General features: G+C 34.7%; 1 protein-coding gene across 1 annotated transcript in view; it reads left to right on the top strand.

Annotated features, from left to right (window-relative positions):
• Positions 1-20,000, top strand: part of LOC144965137 (uncharacterized) — a 32,666-nt gene that overhangs the window by 1,099 nt on the left and 11,567 nt on the right. The gene's annotated exons all lie outside the window — the stretch shown is intronic.

Below are 20,000 nucleotides of genomic sequence, written 5' to 3'. Positions count from 1 at the left end.
ATACATACCGATGCATAAATTATATCTCAATAATGAATATCCATATTTCCCGCTACCATCCCTTAAAAATATGCAGTGAGTCAGATAGAAAAACCTCTTTCACGAACTGAGTACAATAATAAGTAATTTTGAAACATAGTACAATGAATTCTCAGAATTAGAATGTTTTGACAAGTTAAAGGGCAATTAAATTTGTTGATCCATACACTACAAAATTCGGTTAACAATGGGAAAGTATTTATTTCAATGTGCAGCAAAGTAACTTAATATTTCACGACTAATTCTAATAGCCAAAGTAATTCAAGATCTATCATTCCTGTGTGACGTGCATGTCTGTCAAACATTGTCATTCGTTGTAATGGATATTTAATTTATTATCTTATAAGGATCCACTTTGACGTCATTCATCTATTTGTTATTGCTTTTTGGCAGTCATTGTATTTATTATATTCACTCAATTCTATCAATCATTATGCAACTCATAAGTCATCGTACTCGTCCTCTCGTGTTCAATGTATGTTGTTTGATGCAAGCGACGGTTCACAGCGTAAAACGCGCACCCTTGTGAAGAAAATAGGTATTAAAATTGTCCCAACTATTTGGGAGTTTCTGTGGTATAATGGTAGCACGTCTGTCCGGTAATCAGAAGGTTTGAGTTTCGATCCCCAGTCTTGGGATAGTATTATTCTTGTATTATTCTTTCTTGTTTTGTCTGGCATCTTTGATACACACGTTCAAATCTTTATCTTACACATAGTTTTGTGTGTTGGTAAATTTTTCAGGCTGGCGGCTGTTGTTCGTCTTTCATCTAAACGCATAGCATCAACAGCCATGAAGTGATTTATTATAATTCCTATAACTCCCATCAGTTTATGATTTGGATAACAATGTGTCGATTGCCAGTTCAGAACCATTTCTTGTCTTATAACACAGTCAATAAATAACATTATTCCACGTGGTGGTGGATGACGAGAGGATGGGAGTGATAGAAAACGTTGATCCCAACACCCTAGTCTTGTGTCAAAACTCTTATTTCAGGAATGAATCTGTACAAATGGAAATTTTAATAAGATTGTACTAAATACTAGGCTTAACAGGCGACGTGTATGAATAGAAACAGAAATTTGATTCCTTGCAGCAGGATGAGTGTATAAAGCGCGTTTAAAATGGCATAAAAGATGTAAATCGCAGATGCTAATGTGTGTATTTATTGATCTATTTATTTGTTTGTTTATTTGTATTTCTTCTCTATTTCATAACAAACCTCTATCGTCATCACATTCTTATACCTGTTCCTTCAGATGTTATCACTTACCCTAGTTTTGCCTGTACATTACATTCCGTGTGTAAGTCGTTAACGTTGACAAATAGACGTTGCTAGGATTGAGTCATTCATCAACACGTAGCTGGTTTGACTTTCGCTTGAGACGGCGAGAATTTTTAGAGGTATTTGAGTAAAAAACGAGGACCGGGAATTCATTTCGTCTTTGTTTAATCGTGACCATTATTGACACAATGTGGCAATAACAATCTTTAGGTCGTGAGTTCTTTTTTGCAAATAAGAATTAAAGTAAAAAACAAAAGCATTGCATTCACTTTTTATAAAACTTCGGGTTTCTGGATTTACTTATGATTGGATATGATATGAATTCGAAAAATAGTTGTGATAAATGTATATAGGCTAGACAAATGATTAGATAATTAATCTCATATTGTGGTAATGTATTTTCCTTACACAGTCACTAGATGTCGCTCTGTAGATTTCCATACCTCTGTGCTAAAACTTTCCATTCGTTTCTATTAGAATCAAACAAACAAATACACAATTAAATTAATTAATTAATATATGCATTTTCTATTGCTCATTCCGAGGTTCTTATTTGTAGCTCTAACAGCCCAAATTGTTATAGGCTCATTGTTGTAATGTAACTCTCAAAACAATGCAAATATTGTCCATTAACACAATGCTAAAACAAGCCCACAACTACGTTCGGTTATCAGACCTGCAAATATGTTTACTCTGGCTCATTCCCACATTTCGCGAAAAACATTTTTTACCAAGGCATTCCTTCAACAGCCAAGAGGAAACTTGATTATAATTTCATAGAATTGAATGCTAATATTATTATAAGTTATATTTTGTGCTCTCATTTTTACAATCCATGGAATTTCCTATAGTCCACACTTAAGACAAATAGGTTGGTGTCTGAAGAGGCTGACTAAATGTCACGCTACTGAGCAAAAGTCCAAGATATCATTGTAATCCTCAATACTTGAGAATTTATAGAGAGAAATTTCCACTAAACGAGATCACATCGTTTTACAGGGTATTCCTAGCCAACATCAACACTTAACATGTAAGACGAGACGTGACACCTGTTAGGCGATATTCCTTTTTTTTTCCGTAGAGACAACGCTGTTAACAGTCAGGCATTCATTTTAAACCTGATTACGATGAGAGAATGTGAGTAACGAGCCTCTTCCGAGAACTCACAAGAACCACAACAGACAAGAGGAAACTTAATTATAATTCCATAGAATTGTAAACGAGAATTATAAGTTGTTGTTTATTTTTTGTGTTATCACTTCTACAATCCATATATCTACTTATTATATGTCCACACGTAAGGAGGCTGATGTATGAAGTGGCTGACCAAATGTCACGCACCTGAAACAGAGTCCATGATCATTGTAATACAGGCGACCACTGACCACATTGAATATCACTTGTTTGATCATATTTTTTTCTTTAAAAACGTTAGCAGTGTTAACTGCCGTATTCTGAAAAAATCGTATTAAAAAATTTGGCGAGAAAACTCGTCCTTCAATTATCAATCGATTTGGTAGATAATTGAAGGACGCGTTTTCTGGCCAAATCTTTAAATACAGGTTTTTCCAGAGTACGACCGTCAACATGTTAAATTATTTTGTCTCTTAATTCTACAGATTCTTGACTTATTATTTCTGTTTACTCCTAATTTGCACAGCTGAAAAAATGGGTATTTTACCAATCCAGCTTTTTTCCTCTCATTTTACTTCAATCACTAAAATTGCTGATTCGTGCTCCTGAATCAAAACCATTATAGGTTTATTTTACAAGAACGGATTAAATGAGCAATTTTGTTTCATGAGCAATTAAAAACGGTAGATCCCTTTAACTTTTAGGTGCAAAGTTTGTGACTAGAAATTGCTTCTCTCCGTTCCAATTATCTCTGTGCATGACGTGATTAATTCAGCTTAAATGCAGCGTGTTTGTGGTCCCGATAGCTCAATTGGTAGAGCACTCGATTCACACGCAATTATATCGATATAGACCCCGAGTGAATTCGAAATATATTTTCCGACCCCCTTGTCCACACAGCAGTAATTGGGGAGCTGGGTTCGTTAGATCTGATCGAAAGTACTTTGTAGTAGACCAGCATCTGATCCAAAGGGTAATTTTTAATTTCTATTCCTGTGTCACGCTATAGAAACCTCGATAAACCGGCATAGAAAGAACGAAATTGACGTCACTCAGATCTTTATTTTTGATTTTTGCCATCCATGTTTATGACTAATTCTCACTAAACTGTATTAACCAGAATATAAACGGTCATGATCTTATGATAATCTATACATGCCGCAAATTCATCGCCGCATTCATGTAGGTTCGCGAACCCGCCCGGGAGCTTCGTCACAACGCAAATCTCAACTAGATGTTCTGTGGTTTCGGAATCTTGTCCATAACCTTTTCTGTTTTCTTTACAAGTTGTACATCTTGGGACAGGTGGCATTACCCCACTGATGAAGCGACGATGTCGTGAGAAAGGTTCTCGACCGATGTCGATTTATCGCCACCCAGTGCATCCTCTTCTGGTACAGAAGCCTAACAACTCCTTTCCCAGTTTCGAGGAGTCTATGTCCCCGCAACCTTGAGGGATTTAATTCGTCCAAACCGACTTCCATTACGTATGCGAAGCCCTCTCCGAAGTCGGGAGCTAAGTACAAGGGTTGCCGGGATTTTTTTTGGCTCGAAACTGAGGCACCATCCATTACGCGCTTGAGAGGGGTTTCTCCACTCCCCCTCTCAATTTTGTTAAGCCAGCCAGTTGTAATCGACTCAGGTCGGGCATCGGAGGCTGCTGGATTGCTGCCAATATCGGGCCCCGTTCTCCAGGCGTTGTTGCCAGCGTTCCCGACATCATATGCATGGATATGCATGGACTTGCGAAGTTTTACATCAATCTTTTCAACGTTCTTTCTCCGCAGAGGAATAGCATAGTGCCAGGTGACAGTCCTCATGGTGACAGATACTTATGTGTGTTGGTCCGTTATATTTCCCGATGGTTATGTTGTGAGTTTCTTAGCCAAGCACTCAGCATTAAAAAACTCCGGTTCCATGGGCCGTAATGCTTCTGACCTTTTCAACGAAGGAATGATTTTCTGTACATACAATTCTTGAAGTCTAGACCAAATAATTAAACTAACGCGTATTACTAAAATCGTGTATAACGTTTTGTCCTATCAATTTTAAAGACAAGAAAAGTTGTTATTTATAGAATAGGTATTTTCTTTATTCGCTGGGCTTATTTAATCCTATATATGAAGATTGATGGATGTATTTATAGACATATAGGTATGTGGCTAGCTTAATAGACAGATAGATAATTAGGAGATATATATATATATATTTATATATATATATATATATATATATATATATATATATATATATATATATATATATTCTCCTTTAAAATAAATAATTCCTAAATAAATTCACATATTTAAGACCCATCGCGATCTGAACGATAATTTGATTCCTGCCAAATGATGTAATTTCCATAACGGATAACTCGTCCTTCAATTATCAATCGATTTGGTAGATAATTGAAGGACGCGTTTTCATTTAACATTTTCAACACCAAAAGATCAAAATGAAATTTGGCAACAAATCCGAAGCAATAATCTACATGTTTTGCTTCCAGTTCATGTTGGTATGATGATCTTGCATTTAATGGACAAATGATTATTGCAAAATGCACTTGTTTACACATTTAGCAAAATTTTAGAAATAGCATTTGCTTAACTTGATGATGCCGTATTGGCAACTTTCTATCATTTCGTTAAAACAGGGCATAGTACATAATTTATGACTTGAAGCAGTCAAATATGATGGTAAATAAAAACTGGATGTTCAGTGACTGACGTGACTACTGCACTTGAGATTATGAGTTTTTCTAAATGGTTCGACGGCAGACAAAAACTAGGAGAGGTAAACTAACATTAGAAATGATAAATAATAAATAAAATCAAAGAGCGCGTTAATTACATTTAAATAATATTCATTTAACACCTTTCACTTCAGGGATAGTGAGGAAGCAATGAAATGCGATTTTTTTCCTTTTGTCGGAAAATAAGATAATAGCGAAAGAGCACACCAGATGGGCTCTTAACACTTAAAACATTGGAATCATGTCTTTGGACAAGGAAATGTCCAACACAAAATTTATCAAGAAGAATAGCAGAAAGTATGGAGACAGGTCTGTTATGGATTGGAGCAAGCAAGTGACTATATTACGAGTTGCTTATATTGCTTCCTCGTAATTACTCGTAAATAGAGTCAAAGGTCCCCAAAACTCCACCAATTTTAGATGGACGAAACACTAAAAACGAATAAGAGCTAAGAGGATGGCGTTGTCAAGGTGTATAATATTATTATTATTATTTTATATAGCCTACATATTCTCTTTAATAACGCAATCTGCTTATCTTTCATTCGCCTTTAGTATTTCATTCATCGTATTTTGTTGACAAAAAGACAAACCCAAAACGTCCATATTAGCGTCTTCTTAAATTAAATTGAAGCTCCTACTCACTTGTATTATTGTTATTTAAATCAGTAAAAGAATCTAAAGACAACAGATACTCTCAAAATATTGGACATTTGTCCAATCCCTAATTCATCTAGCAATTTTTAATTTGAAACTAGTTTTTGTCATGCATAATGATATGAAATCGGAGTATTCATCAATCGATGGAAAACTGCATGAGCTTTATTATGTTATAAAGCATGTAACCGTATCTCATGAGATACTTCTATCTATCCTAGCGTGAACTCTCCAACACCCCTAACATTTGAATAGTGAATAGCTAGATGGATAAATAGATAGATGGATGGATGGATGGATGAATAGATAGACAGATAGATAGATAGATAGATAGATAGATAGATAGATAGATAGATAGATAGATAGATAGATAGATAGATAGATAGATAGATAGATAGATAGATAGATAGATAGATAGATAGATAGATAGATAGATAGATAAATAGATAGATAGATAGATAGATAGAAAGATAGATAGATAGATAGATAGATAGATAGATAGATAGATAGATAGATAGATAGATAGATAGATAGATAGATAAATAGATAGATAGATAGATAGATAGATAGATAGATAGATAGATAGATAGATAGATAGATAGATAGATAGATAGATAGATAGGTAGATTGAAATGCTGTACCTGTATATATATATATATTTTTTTTTTTTTTTAACAAAAATATATATTTTATCAATGTTATTGATCCATGACCCTTGAACAGAAAAGCAAATCATTCCATGCGTTCATTGATATCAGGGTTGGTGCGATTGGCCAAATGGTATGATATATTCTCTCTCTCTCTCTCTCTCTCTCTCTCTCTCTCTCTCTCTCTCTCTCTCTCTCTCTCTCTCTCTCTCATACCTTTGCAATCAATTAAGTTAAAAATATTTCTCCTTGTTCAGCTATAAAGCTTAGAACAGCAAATTCATTTAAAGAAGATTCTATTCACGTTTATCTCCAAAATATAAACGTCGGATTCGTTTTTCTTTCAACTAATAAGCATGCCATTTTTTATGTTTAGTAGACCGGGGTAGTATTGGCATAATAATATATTTTGAGTTACAACTTATTTCTAGTAACTGTGTTTGTTTTTATTCCGGTTTCTTTGGCGTTAAACAGAATTGATTGCTACACTTGGAATAAGACGCTTGTCTATCCCATAGTACTTTCCACCAGATCTAACAGACCCAGCGAACCAATCACTGATGAGTGGACGCGGGGGTCGGGGGGGGGGGTCGGGGAAAAATCATGGTAAGAATTCACTTGCCTGTTTTCATGTCTATATTTTGAAATATTTCTTTTTCTTCTCTGGCCTACAGCTGCTTATTACATGAGATTGATATTAAGATGTTTCATTGTATTTTATGAGCCAAAACTATTATATTTTTAGCTTGTTATTATTCTATTATAGCAATGTTGTTTGACTGGTTTCCGTTAATGGGGCATCGCATGCAAAAAATATTTTCTACCTTTGCTTTAACTTTCACCGCCCCCTTTTTTTTCTCTTTTTCTTTTTAATCATAAATCTTAAGTATTGATTGACTCAATGAATTATTGGACTACGCTTATTTCTTATTTTAAATATGGCATCACATTACACACTAAGGCTAAAGTATTCTTAATATTAGTCCTATTTAAAATTGATTCAAATGATAAAATTACAGCTTTGCCTCATTGGCACTCATCTCTTGTTAATGTAATGAATCCATAACGGTAAATTCCTCCATACATTTGAAAGAATAATAATGATTGAAAAAGAGGACAAGGGGGTCCTTTATTTCTACTGCTGGCAGAGGGTATGGAATATTGTATTAGTAAATAAAATTACAGTGGAATTATAATTCATTTCTTGTTATTTATGAGTTTTCTGTAAACCAGCGGATTTAATTGCATAAAACTATAAAATCAAAAATTAACTGAGTGTAAAAAAATGTATTCTAATCACAAAACATGGCATCTTATTGTATTTTCTAAATAATTACACCTACTTTAATAATGGACTCATCCAAAGTCGGCTCGCGAAGCAAAGATTTACACAACAAGGAGCTATATATATTGTCACAGTAAAGATTGTTCACAATTATCTTATTAAATTTTATTTTATTAAGAACTGAATTCATCTCACTCCAGTTATATTTCGGTAGGCTTAGATAAACTTTACCTTCTAATATTAGATCGTCTTTCCTTTTATAGCCTTCCCTCGAATTAATTTCTAATTAGTGAATACTTTTCGTTCTACATTCTGTCACGTAGCCACTTATTATAAAAGCTGATAGGTCTAACACTCTACACTCACTTTCTCTCCACAATCTATGCCGGACGGCCAGTCGCTCTATTCCTATATATATATTGTAAGATTTTTATCTTTTGGGACTTTGTAGATATTATATCTACACCATTAAGACGCCGGAGCTTTTAACTTTGATTGTATAATCTTCAAGGATCAAACCCAAGCCCGCTGTACTACACTATAACCTCTTTCCAATTGCCTGGAAGCGGAATTTTACGAGTCCAATCCTGTTATCAGAGGAATAGATCATCCAAGCCCATCAACTGCCTGGAAACGTAAACTTATGAACCTGACATTGTAACTGCCACGATCACTGTTTATCTCTTTTAATTAAATTTCATCATTATTTTTATTTCATTGTAAACAAATCGTTAATTGTTTTTCATTTATAGTAACTAGTAAATTCTGGGGCCTCATTCTACATAGATCTTTATGCATAGTCGAGTAGCTCTTTACTCACTTGAGACCATGACATTTTGGAGGGGACACATATAAAGAATTGAATTTATTTAGTTACTTATATCTATTTTATCTAACCTTAAAGTTTAAATTGTAAAACTCTTAATTGCCCCACTTGATCATATTTTAATTGAACTCCCTATTTACAGGATTGATTTTTTTTTCCTTTTCATTTCTTCATTTAAATGGAATAGCAATTTATCCATTCATTCTTTCATTCAAATTGAATAGCATTTTATTGATTCATTCCGTCATTCATTTATTCATTTATAAATTATTCATTCATTCATTGTTCATTCATTTATTCATTCATTCATTCATTCATTCATCCATTCATTCGTTTATTCACTCATTTATCCAATCATTCATACATTTATTCCTCCCTTCATTCTTTCATTCATACATTATCCATTCATTCATTCATCTATTCACTCAGTTTTTCATTCATTCATTCATTCCTTGTCCACTTTGTTATTATATCACTCATTTCATTTTGTTGTTTTCCTCATTCATGAATTGTTTTCAATATGTTTACATTCCATAACGATTCATTCACCTATCATCCAATCACTCAGTGTTGTGAACACATTTTGGAACTATTGTAAATCTTACGATATTTTATTGTTTTGTATTTCAGACATCACTGCTAAACACTCTTCAATGCCTAATTACAATTGTTGAACAACCATTGAACAAGAGAGAGGTCCCAGCCACGAACTGAGTTGGTAAATATATCCTTCATTATTCTCTTTTACATGAGTTGGGCATCACATAGTAACTATAGACATCGTGATTTGTTTTGCATAGTGATTTGTTTTAAATGCATTTTTGGCATATTACTGTTACCGAAAAACACTTATATATTATGTTCTGAAAAGTGAGTCTTTAAAAACTAAATAATAATAAAAGGAGTCTACTAGCCGTCGTGTTATATTTAGTGATAGATAACTTGGGATTATTTTGGCATCCTATTATTGTTATCACACTCTAGTATATTAGCGTCATTGCGAATAATTGTACACAAACTAACGACGAGTCACACACATTGGTGATACATTTTTCGTAGTAACATAGTTTAGAGTACACGCGATTGACACATTGTTATTGACACAAGTCATAATAACTACGCATTGTATTGACACATTGCTTTATAAGATATAACGATAAAAGGCATCAAATTCAACATACATAATAAGTTGAAATAAGAGAGAGAGATTTCTAAAAATAGAACAGTTCATTCCAGTAAGTGTAAATAAATAAAACAGTCAGTAACAGTATCCTGTCAATATAATATATATAAAACATCGTAACTAATTTATTGCAACATGGAAGCATATAAAAGATACTTAAGTCTCGCAAAGGACTTAGAAATACCCCAGGAAAGAATATTTTCATGGTGCGAAGAGAAAGTAAAAGAAGAAAAAGAAAATGAAGAAAGAATTCGTAAAGAAGAAAAAGAACATGAAGAAAGAATTCGTAGAGAAGAAAATGAAGAAAGAATTCGTAAAGAAGAAAAAGAACACGAAGAAAGAATTCGTAGAGAAGAAAATGAAAAAAGAATTCGTAGAGAAGAAAAAGAACACGAAGAAAGAATTCGTAGAGAAGAAAAAGAACACGAAGAAAGAATACGTAGAGAAGAACGAGAAGAAAGAGTCCAAGAAAGGGAACTAAAAAGACAAATAGCTTTAGCAGAAGAAGAAACCAAAAGGACCCAAATGATGCTGGAAATTGAAAAAACAAAAACCGGTCATGAAAGAAAACATAATAATAGTGATGAATTTTTCGTGAAACTTCCACGCATGCCAACATACGATGAACGCTCAGACTGTCTAGAATCCTTCTTACACCGATTCGAAGTTCAGGCTAAAGGTTATCGTTGGCCAGAAAGCAAATGGGCCACAGCCTTGATTAACTGCTTATCCGGAGAACCGCTAAAAGTTTTCTATACCTTAACAACTGAAGATGCAGATGACTATGGAAAAATTAAAGACGCTCTACTAAAAAGATTTAGATTAACGGAAGATGGTTACCAGGAAAGGTTTCACACTGCAAAACCGGAAAGTGGAGAAGACTTTAATACATTCGTGAACCGAATTACTCAATTTCTAAATCGGTGGCTTGAGTTGGCAAACGTAAAACAAGACGACTTTGTAGGCCTTTACTATCTCACGCTGAAGAATCGAATCTATCAAGCTTGCAACCCAGATTTAGTCGCATTCTTTAAAGAGAGAAAGCCAGAAAACTTGGACAAATTAAAAATCTACGCAGAAAACTTTAACAGCGCACATCCATTGACACCCCTTAGCAGAACATTGAAGGAACCATACTACGCTGCTGCTGCTCAGAGTCCAGGTACACCTAAAGTTCAGTACTCAAATAGAACGAGCCGATCAATCACTCGGAACACGCAAGTGAAACAAGATGATCATAGTAACAAACCATGGAACAAACAGTTCAATAGAGACCATAGCCGACCCTATCAAAACAAAACAAGAAATAGCACTGACAATAATACTGAGTATAAGAAAACCAACAAACCTATAATTAAATGTCAATATTGTGGAATGAAAGGCCACACAGCAGACAAATGTTACAAAATCGTGGGATATCCGAAAGAAACTGCAAATGCATCACTCCAAACCAGTGTAAATAATCAGACACGAATAATGTCAGGAGAAAATATAAATGTGTATTGCGTGAAAGGTATGTCACTTTTAACACAAACTCACAAATCAGGATCGCTATTTTTTTGTGAAGGCAAAGCTAATGGAACTGATTGCAAAATATTGAGAGACACAGGATGCAGTACAGTAGGAATAAAAGCATCTTTGATCAATGACGAAGACAAAACTGGAAAAACGGTACAATGCATCACATTCAGTGGCACAGTCGAAACCTTTGAAACAGCTAACGTGTACATAGAAACCCCATACTATACAGGAATAGTGGAATGCTGTATACTTCCCAACCCCGTCGCTGATGTTATTGTTGGCAATATAAAAGGTCTTAAAGACAACCCAACAGATGTAAAAGAATGGTCATTAACCCAAGAAACAGCTTGTCTAGCAGAAACAAGAAAGATGACTAAGACAACAGAGAAGCCAATGACTATTTCTCTAGAACCACAACAATTTGACAGGAACACGTTCATTGAAGAACAGAAAAAGGACCCGACTTTAACTTCATATTTCAATATCGCAAACAAAGGGACGAAATCAAAAGTTGAATACATCATTGAAAAAGATATTCTGTTCAGGTTACATAGGAAAAGAAACAAAATAGCTAAACAACTGGTCACGCCGAGTATTTATAGAAACAAAATCCTTGGAATAGCGCACGATTCAATAACTTCTGGACATCTTGGGAGCTCTTCCACATTGAAGAGAATATCCGAGAATTTCACATGGCCTGGAATTACTAAAGACGTCCGAGAATATGTGAAATCGTGTGACACATGCCAAAGAAGAGTCGCAAAAGGCAGAATACCGAGATTGCCATTAGAGACAACCCAGTTATTGAAAAAGTTTTTCAAAAAGTTGCAATTGACATTATAGGCCCTTTAACAAAATCAGATAGAAACCATACACACATACTAACACTAGTCGATTACGCAACCAGGTGGCCAGAAGCGATAGCATTGAAATCAACTACATCGGATCACATAGCTGAAGCATTGATGACAATTTTTACCAGAATAGGCATACCAAATGAGATACTGTCGGACAATGGACCCCAATTTACATCACATATGATGCATGAAACCATGAAACTCATGGGAATCCAACACTCATTCACAACTCCCTACCACCCCCAAGCAAATGGTCTTTGTGAAAGATTTAATGGCACTCTAAAGAATATGTTAAGAAAAGTGTCAGCAGAAAAACCAGATGATTGGGACAGATACTTACCAGCAATCCTATTTGCATATAGAGAAATACCCCAAGAATCTACAGGCTACTCCCCATTTGAGTTGATGTATGGACGATCACCTCGCGGCCCGATCAATATAGTAGCCGACATTTGTAAAGGGAATGAGGAGGACAATAACGAAATTATGTTTGCTTACGAATATGTAAGAAACCTGAAAGACAGAATAGAGGACACGTGTAAGCTAGCACAGGAATCCGTCACCAAAAAAGCAGAGAAATACAAGGAATACTCTGATTGCAAAAGCAAATCAAGAAAATTTGAGATTGGTGACAAAGTACTAATACTCTTACCCGATGACTCGAGTAAACTTTTAGCTACATGGAAAGGACCATTCAAGGTATTAGCAGTACGATCTGGTGTTAATTACGAGATTCAAATTAACAACACAACAAAGACATTCCATGCAAACATGCTAAAAAAATATTTCGATAGAGACAGATTATCACAACCAATATTTAACCATGTTGAAGCTGCAAATGTAGGATTAATCATCGAAACTCACAGCGATGATGTCGAACTACAACACACCCCACAACACGGTAACCCTAAAAATAGTACAATTAATGACGTCACAATCAATCCTCAACTAAACGAATGTCAGAAACGAGAAATCAGGTCATTATTAGAAAAGTACCAGTCAGTCTTTACAGACGCACCCGGACATACAACATTAGTGGAACACGACATAAAGTTAACCACATCTACCCCTATCAACGTGAAAAACTATCCTATTCCATTTCACGCACGAGAACAAGTTGAAAAGGAAGTTAAGGATATGCTAGATACAGGAATAGTTAGATATTCTTCAAGCCCATACTCATCACCAATAGTAGTAGTGAAAAAGAAAGACGGATCGATAAGGCTATGTATCGACTTTCGCAAATTAAATGAAGCAACAGTGTTTGATGCAGAACCAATACCAAATCAAGAGAATTTATTTGCTGCCTTATCTCAAGCAAAATACATGACAAAATGTGATCTTTCTAGAGGTTACTGGCAGATTCCACTGAAAGAATCATGTAAGAAATACACAGCATTTCAATCACCATTAGGATTGTTAGAATTTAACTATATGCCATTTGGATTATCGACAGCCGCATCGACATTCCAAAGAATGATGCGTATGTTATTAAAAGACATCCCGTCTACACTCTCATACTTCGACGACGCATGTATTTTCTCAAACTCATGGACTGATCACATGACAACCTTAGAATTAGTGCTTGAAGCATTAAAACGTAATTCTTTAACAACAAAACCGTCAAAAACAAGCATTGCATTTTACAAAATTGATTTTCTCGGTCATACCGTTGGTCATGGGACACAGACACCCGAGACAGAAAAACAAACAAAAATCGCACAATTGCAACCACCTAAGACAAAAAAAGAAGTACGCAAAGTACTTGGGCTCCTAAATTTTTACAGGAAATACATTTACAACTTCGCGCACATCGCGACACCGCTAACAAATCTGACAAAGAATGGGTCACCGAACAAAATTGTTTGGACAGAAGTGTGTCAGAATAGCTTTAACCAATTAAAGGCATTACTCTGTTCAGAACCAATTCTTAAATTACCCGACATATCAAAAGAATTTGTTGTAAGAACTGACGCGTCTGATAAGGGCATCGCAGGTGTACTATTACAGGAGCATGAGGGAACTCTAATGCCTTGCTTATATGCAAGCAGAAAATTATTGGACAGAGAATCACGATACTCTGTAATAGAGCGTGAAGGACTAGCCATCGTCTTTGCTTTAAAGACATTCAGCAGATATCTACTGCTAAAAGAGTTTGTGGTCGAAACGGACCATAAACCACTCACGTACATAAGAAATAACAAAATGAATAATAGTAGAGTACTAAGGTGGAGTCTATTTTTGCAAAATTACACTTTCAGTATCTCTCACATACCAGGCTGTGAAAATATTCACGCCGACCTACTTTCTCGATTAGTGTAATGACGTGAGAAAGGTATAACTTAACCTCCCATGCATACTGTTAGTTACCTCGCAAACTATGCCAAATCAGAACGCACAAATTCGATAATTTTATTTGTAAACATGATGACCCAACTTAATGTAACATTGAGTATTGTTTGGATATATATACCATACCCATTCATGATTTGGGAAATCTTCTCTTTATCTATTATTGTTATGAATTTTCACTCATTTATGATTAATAATTGAAATGTCAATATTCCATTTACATTTTCATTCATTTCATTCAGAAAATTACCTTCATATCATCGACTTAAATCATGCTTCATTACCATCACTATTGTTTATCACAATGATTTGTAATCACATTGCCATCATGTCGTTCATCACAATGATTTGTAATCACAATCTTTCATTGTTATTGTCGCCCATTCATATACCTACGTTAATATAAACATTTCCATGTCTAGTTAATAAATAATTTAATTGTAGCACAAATCATAACAATGGATTAATGCTAGAGTATCATGATAGTAAAGTTACTTCCGTTTGTAAAATCTATCTTTCCCATAATGGTTAAAGAGTATATTTTAAACGTGGGTGGGGGTGTCACAGTAAAGATTGTTCACAATTATCTTATTAAATTTTATTTTATTAAGAACTGAATTCATCTCACTCCAGTTATATTTCGGTAGGCTTAGATAAACTTTACCTTCTAATATTAGATCGTCTTTCCTTTTATAGCCTTCCCTCGAATTAATTTCTAATTAGTGAATACTTTTCGTTCTACATTCTGTCACGTAGCCACTTATTATAAAAGCTGATAGGTCTAACACTCTACACTCACTTTCTCTCCACAATCTATGCCGGACGGCCAGTCGCTCTATTCCTATATATATATTGTAAGATTTTTATCTTTTGGGACTTTGTAGATATTATATCTACACCATTAAGACGCCGGAGCTTTTAACTTTGATTGTATAATCTTCAAGGATCAAACCCAAGCCCGCTGTACTACACTATAACCTCTTTCCAATTGCCTGGAAGCGGAATTTTACGAGTCCAATCCTGTTATCAGAGGAATAGATCATCCAAGCCCATCAACTGCCTGGAAACGTAAACTTATGAACCTGACATATTATCATAAGTTACGTAAAATATTCATATCTCTATTTGTAACTGCCACGATCACTGTTTATCTCTTTTAATTAAATTTCATCATTATTTTTATTTCATTGTAAACAAATCGTTAATTGTTTTTCATTTATAGTAACTAGTAAATTCTGGGGCCTCATTCTACATAGATCTTTATGCATAGTCGAGTAGCTCTTTACTCACTTGAGACCATGACATATATATATATATATATATATATATATATATATATATATATATATATATATATATATATATATATACGGCAAGTTTAATTAATATATCTCCACTCGCTGCATTTTCTGTTTTCTCTATAAGTTGTACATCTTGTCTTGCAATCACAGGAGGAGCTAGTTGCCATATGTCTTATATTACTTAGGAACTTTCTCCTCTTGTTATTTCCAGACAAAGTGTACAACTTGTAAAGAAAACAGATTAGAATGATTTGGAGGATGGTCAATGATGTTAGTGTTCTTTGAGGTCAGATATTGCTGAACTTCTACTGACCCTTTATTTTAAAATCGTCTCACAAACGCCCCACATTATCAATGTTGGTTCACAGATTGGCCTTGGGTTACAAATTCTCAATGAATGATTCCGCTGCAGTCAAAGAAGACAATAAGCATGGATTTCATTGTGCTCTCTATCTGACGGGACTTTTCTATAAGGTGGCCTTCACTATGATGATTGTTTTGTTTGTATTTTTTTTTTTTTTTTTTTTTTTGCTTCCGGCTAGTAGCAGTAGCGATTATTGTCTATTGAAACGAGCAATCATTCTCCCTGACGCTTAAAACGTTTTTGCAAACATGTATCCATCTCTGCTTTTGCTCAGCTGTGAGAAATCGAGGCCTAACTTTGTAGAGACTAATCTTTCAGTGTCTATTATATTGCGTTCCAACAGAAATTCCAACGATTGCAGTACCAACAACACTTTGACGGTAATCTTTGTGAATAACAGTGCTGATCTATTCTGCTGTTGCTGCCTATACCTTTTATCTTTGAACTTTGAAAACCATTCAAACAAGGTGGCCTTTCATAGCATAGCATCGTTTTCAATGGCCGTCTGAGAAATGTAAAAAGTTTCAATGGTTTCAAGTTACCTAGTTTGATGCACACACGCTATTGTCGATTGGTTTTCCATCTATATGAAGCCAATTAGTCAACACAAGAGAATTCAATAACATGAATTATTGTACATAATCACATAATAAAAGATCCTTTTTTAGTAAAGTTTAAATCCGGATTGGGTGGAAGCGATTGACAGTTAAGAACGTGCAAGAAGTGACAGCTTCATCCAAAATCAAGTGTTGGTACGTTTGTGTTGGGAATAATCCGGATATTTATTGAACGTACCTTAATTTTAGAAACAGCCGGGCTCCTGACCCCGTCATAACAAAGGTGTGACAGCACATGGTAAAAACACATGCTAATAACGCCGACTGCTCACCTTCCATAGCAAATTCTAGAAAAAAAATACCATAAAAATGTGGTTTGGTGGCAAAAGAAACACATAGATACTCATAAATACCCGATCATACATCAAATTTCTGCATGTTGATATTTTATGAAACACATGCTAATAACGCCGACCGCTCACCTTTCATAGCAAATTCTAGAAAAAAAATACCATAAAAATGTGGTTTGGTGGCAAAAGAAACACATACTCATAAGTACCCGATAATACATCAAATTTCTGCATGTTGATATTTTATGAAGAGAATACTAAATTAACTGATTGTTGATCTATGTTTAGACTGTGGTAAAGTTAATTATTCAAAATTTATTTTTATAAATGCGTTTGTCTGAACAAAAGGAGAACGATTGGAGCCTGATTCTTAGAACAATTTAGTCATATATTGAATCCAACTTCATTTTTTCTGTACTTCTCTGTCTTTTGCTAAACGTGTATTATCTACAATTTAAACAACAGAAATGGGATAGATCTAGCTATTATGTGCCCAACATGTTCCGGATCCTTATCACTAGCAAAGTACGGGAGACCAAACGACACCAACATAAGATTTCGATTTCAGTTTGGAGTTTGTAATTTGAATCGATTGTTTATTGTTGAGAGGGTGCAGATTTGGTTCAATGTTAACACGTAATAGCTCTCCTTCTTTAGTTATGGATGTCTCACTCGCATAATTTTAGAATGCTTTGTCGGTCTAATTGTAGATTTGTTTCCACCTTTACAATTCACTTGGCAATTTGACTGACACTGTCATTAGAGTTAGGCTTCACTCGGCGATTCTCACTCATCGAGATGAAGTTTCCTTCACTCTTGTCTGCTTCATGCTCATGTTGTCATTGATTGGGTTACTATTTTAGGAATTTTGTTGAAAGAATTAACTTTTCATAATAACGCACGTGGTTTTCCTACAAAATAAAAGAGGGGACATTTTTTTTCTTTTGACTGGGAAGACTATCGTCGTGGTCTCCCTAGAATTTTCTCTCAGAGTAATATTAGTAGTAGCAGAGTACAGAGTGGCCATCTCGTGGCCAGGCGGAGTTGCCATAACAGTCGGGTGGTGGGTTCAATTCCCCATCGCCGCAACTGTTTTTATTTTATTTTTTTCTACTGTCCTCTGGCTCTTCCTACTCACTTGATTTCTTGTTACTCTCAGAGTAAACAGTTTGCATTTATTCCCTAGACATCTTCAGTCTGCTGCTGAGCAATGTGTAAACAAAAGCTTGATTGGATGCCGATGACACGCGTTAGGGTCAATTGCAGCATAGTTCGGATCGTTCGCATCTAATCATGAAAATGATCTGGTCACATTTGATTTTGTTTTGACGGCGTCAGGAGGGTGGATGCTTCTATAGTAGCATAAATTTCTTGCATAAATGCGATTACATTTTTGTTAAAAAGCATTTAACAAATTACAATACTAGTTGAATTATGACTGTAATGCCATACGACAACAGACTAATATCATCAAAAAAAAAATCTTCCAAGGCCATCAGATTAGGCTCCAGACACGCAACAATCATCCAATACCCTATTAGAAAAAAATTAAAGTCTCTTACACAAAAGATATATAATTAAGCGCTTAGAGTCTGGTGTCTCGGAGTTATAGCGCTATATAAGTTTTCAGCATTATTATTATTATTATTATTATTATTATTATTAACCACGGTCTCGAGAAAACAACAATAATAACAACCACGGCAATAATAATAATAATAATAATAATAATAATAATAATAATAATAATAATAATAATAATAATAATAATAATAATAATAATAATAATAATAATAATAATAATCATAAACAAAATAAGGACGAGTCATGAGAATGTAATTAGCTTAACATGCCTGTTGTCTACGTTTGAATTCAAATTGGAATTTCCCCAATTATTTCGCTCCCATGCGTGTTCTACTTTGTCAGTGTTGTCAACATCAAAAATATATGATATGTTAATGTTTTAAATTGAAAGAAATTTAAAGTACAACAGATGAAGCAAAACCAAATCTAAATGCCTACAAAAGCAGATCGCATTTAAAAAATGGTTTATATAATAATTTAGGTTTTATATATATATATATATATATATATATATATATATATATATATATATATATATATATATATATATATATATAAATCGAATCCATGTGTGGTGGTTGGGGAATTCCATGCCAAAATGTTGGCATCGCTATATTATGATCTAAATAATACTTTGGGATTAAAAAGATTCACAGCTTTGATGGTTTCACTTGAAAGTAGGAGTTTAAAATACCTGGCTCAAACTTTTACCGACGGCGCTTCCGTTGGCAGCTTCTAACGGTGTCATACTTCTTTCTTATGATAATCTATAAAAGCCGCTAATTCGTCGCCGCATTCGTGTACGGTCGCAAACCCGCCTGGGAGTTCGTCACAACTTAAAGCTCAACTAGCTATTTTGCGTTTACGGACTCTTGTCGACAACCTTTTCTGTTTTCATTACGAGTTGTACATCTTCGGACAGGTTGCAAGTCCCCATTGATGAAGAGACGATGTCATGAGAAAGGTTCTCGACCGATGTCGATTTGTCGCCACCCAGTGACTCCTCTTGCAGGTACAGAAGCCTGGCAACTTCTTTCCCAGTTTCGAGGAGTCTATGTCCCCGCACCCTTGAGGGATTGAATTCGTCCAACCGACTTCCACCTCGTATGCGAAAACCTGACCGAAGTACAAGGGGTGCAGAGACTTATTTCGACTCGAAACAGGGGCACTGTCCATTATGCCCTTGACAGATGGTTTTCCCAATTTTGTTGTTATTATTATTGTTGTTATTATTATTTTTATTATTATTATTATTATCATTATTATTATTATTATTATTATTATTATTATTATTATTATTATT

Source organism: Berghia stephanieae, chromosome 2 (genome assembly GCF_034508935.2).
Source record: "Berghia stephanieae isolate SIO BIC M18660-M18661 chromosome 2, UCSD_Bste_1.3, whole genome shotgun sequence".
In the NCBI taxonomy this organism is placed as follows: domain Eukaryota; kingdom Metazoa; phylum Mollusca; class Gastropoda; order Nudibranchia; family Aeolidiidae; genus Berghia; species Berghia stephanieae.
The sequence above is the reverse complement of the archived record's forward strand: the minus strand, read 5'-3'. Positions and strand labels throughout refer to the sequence as shown.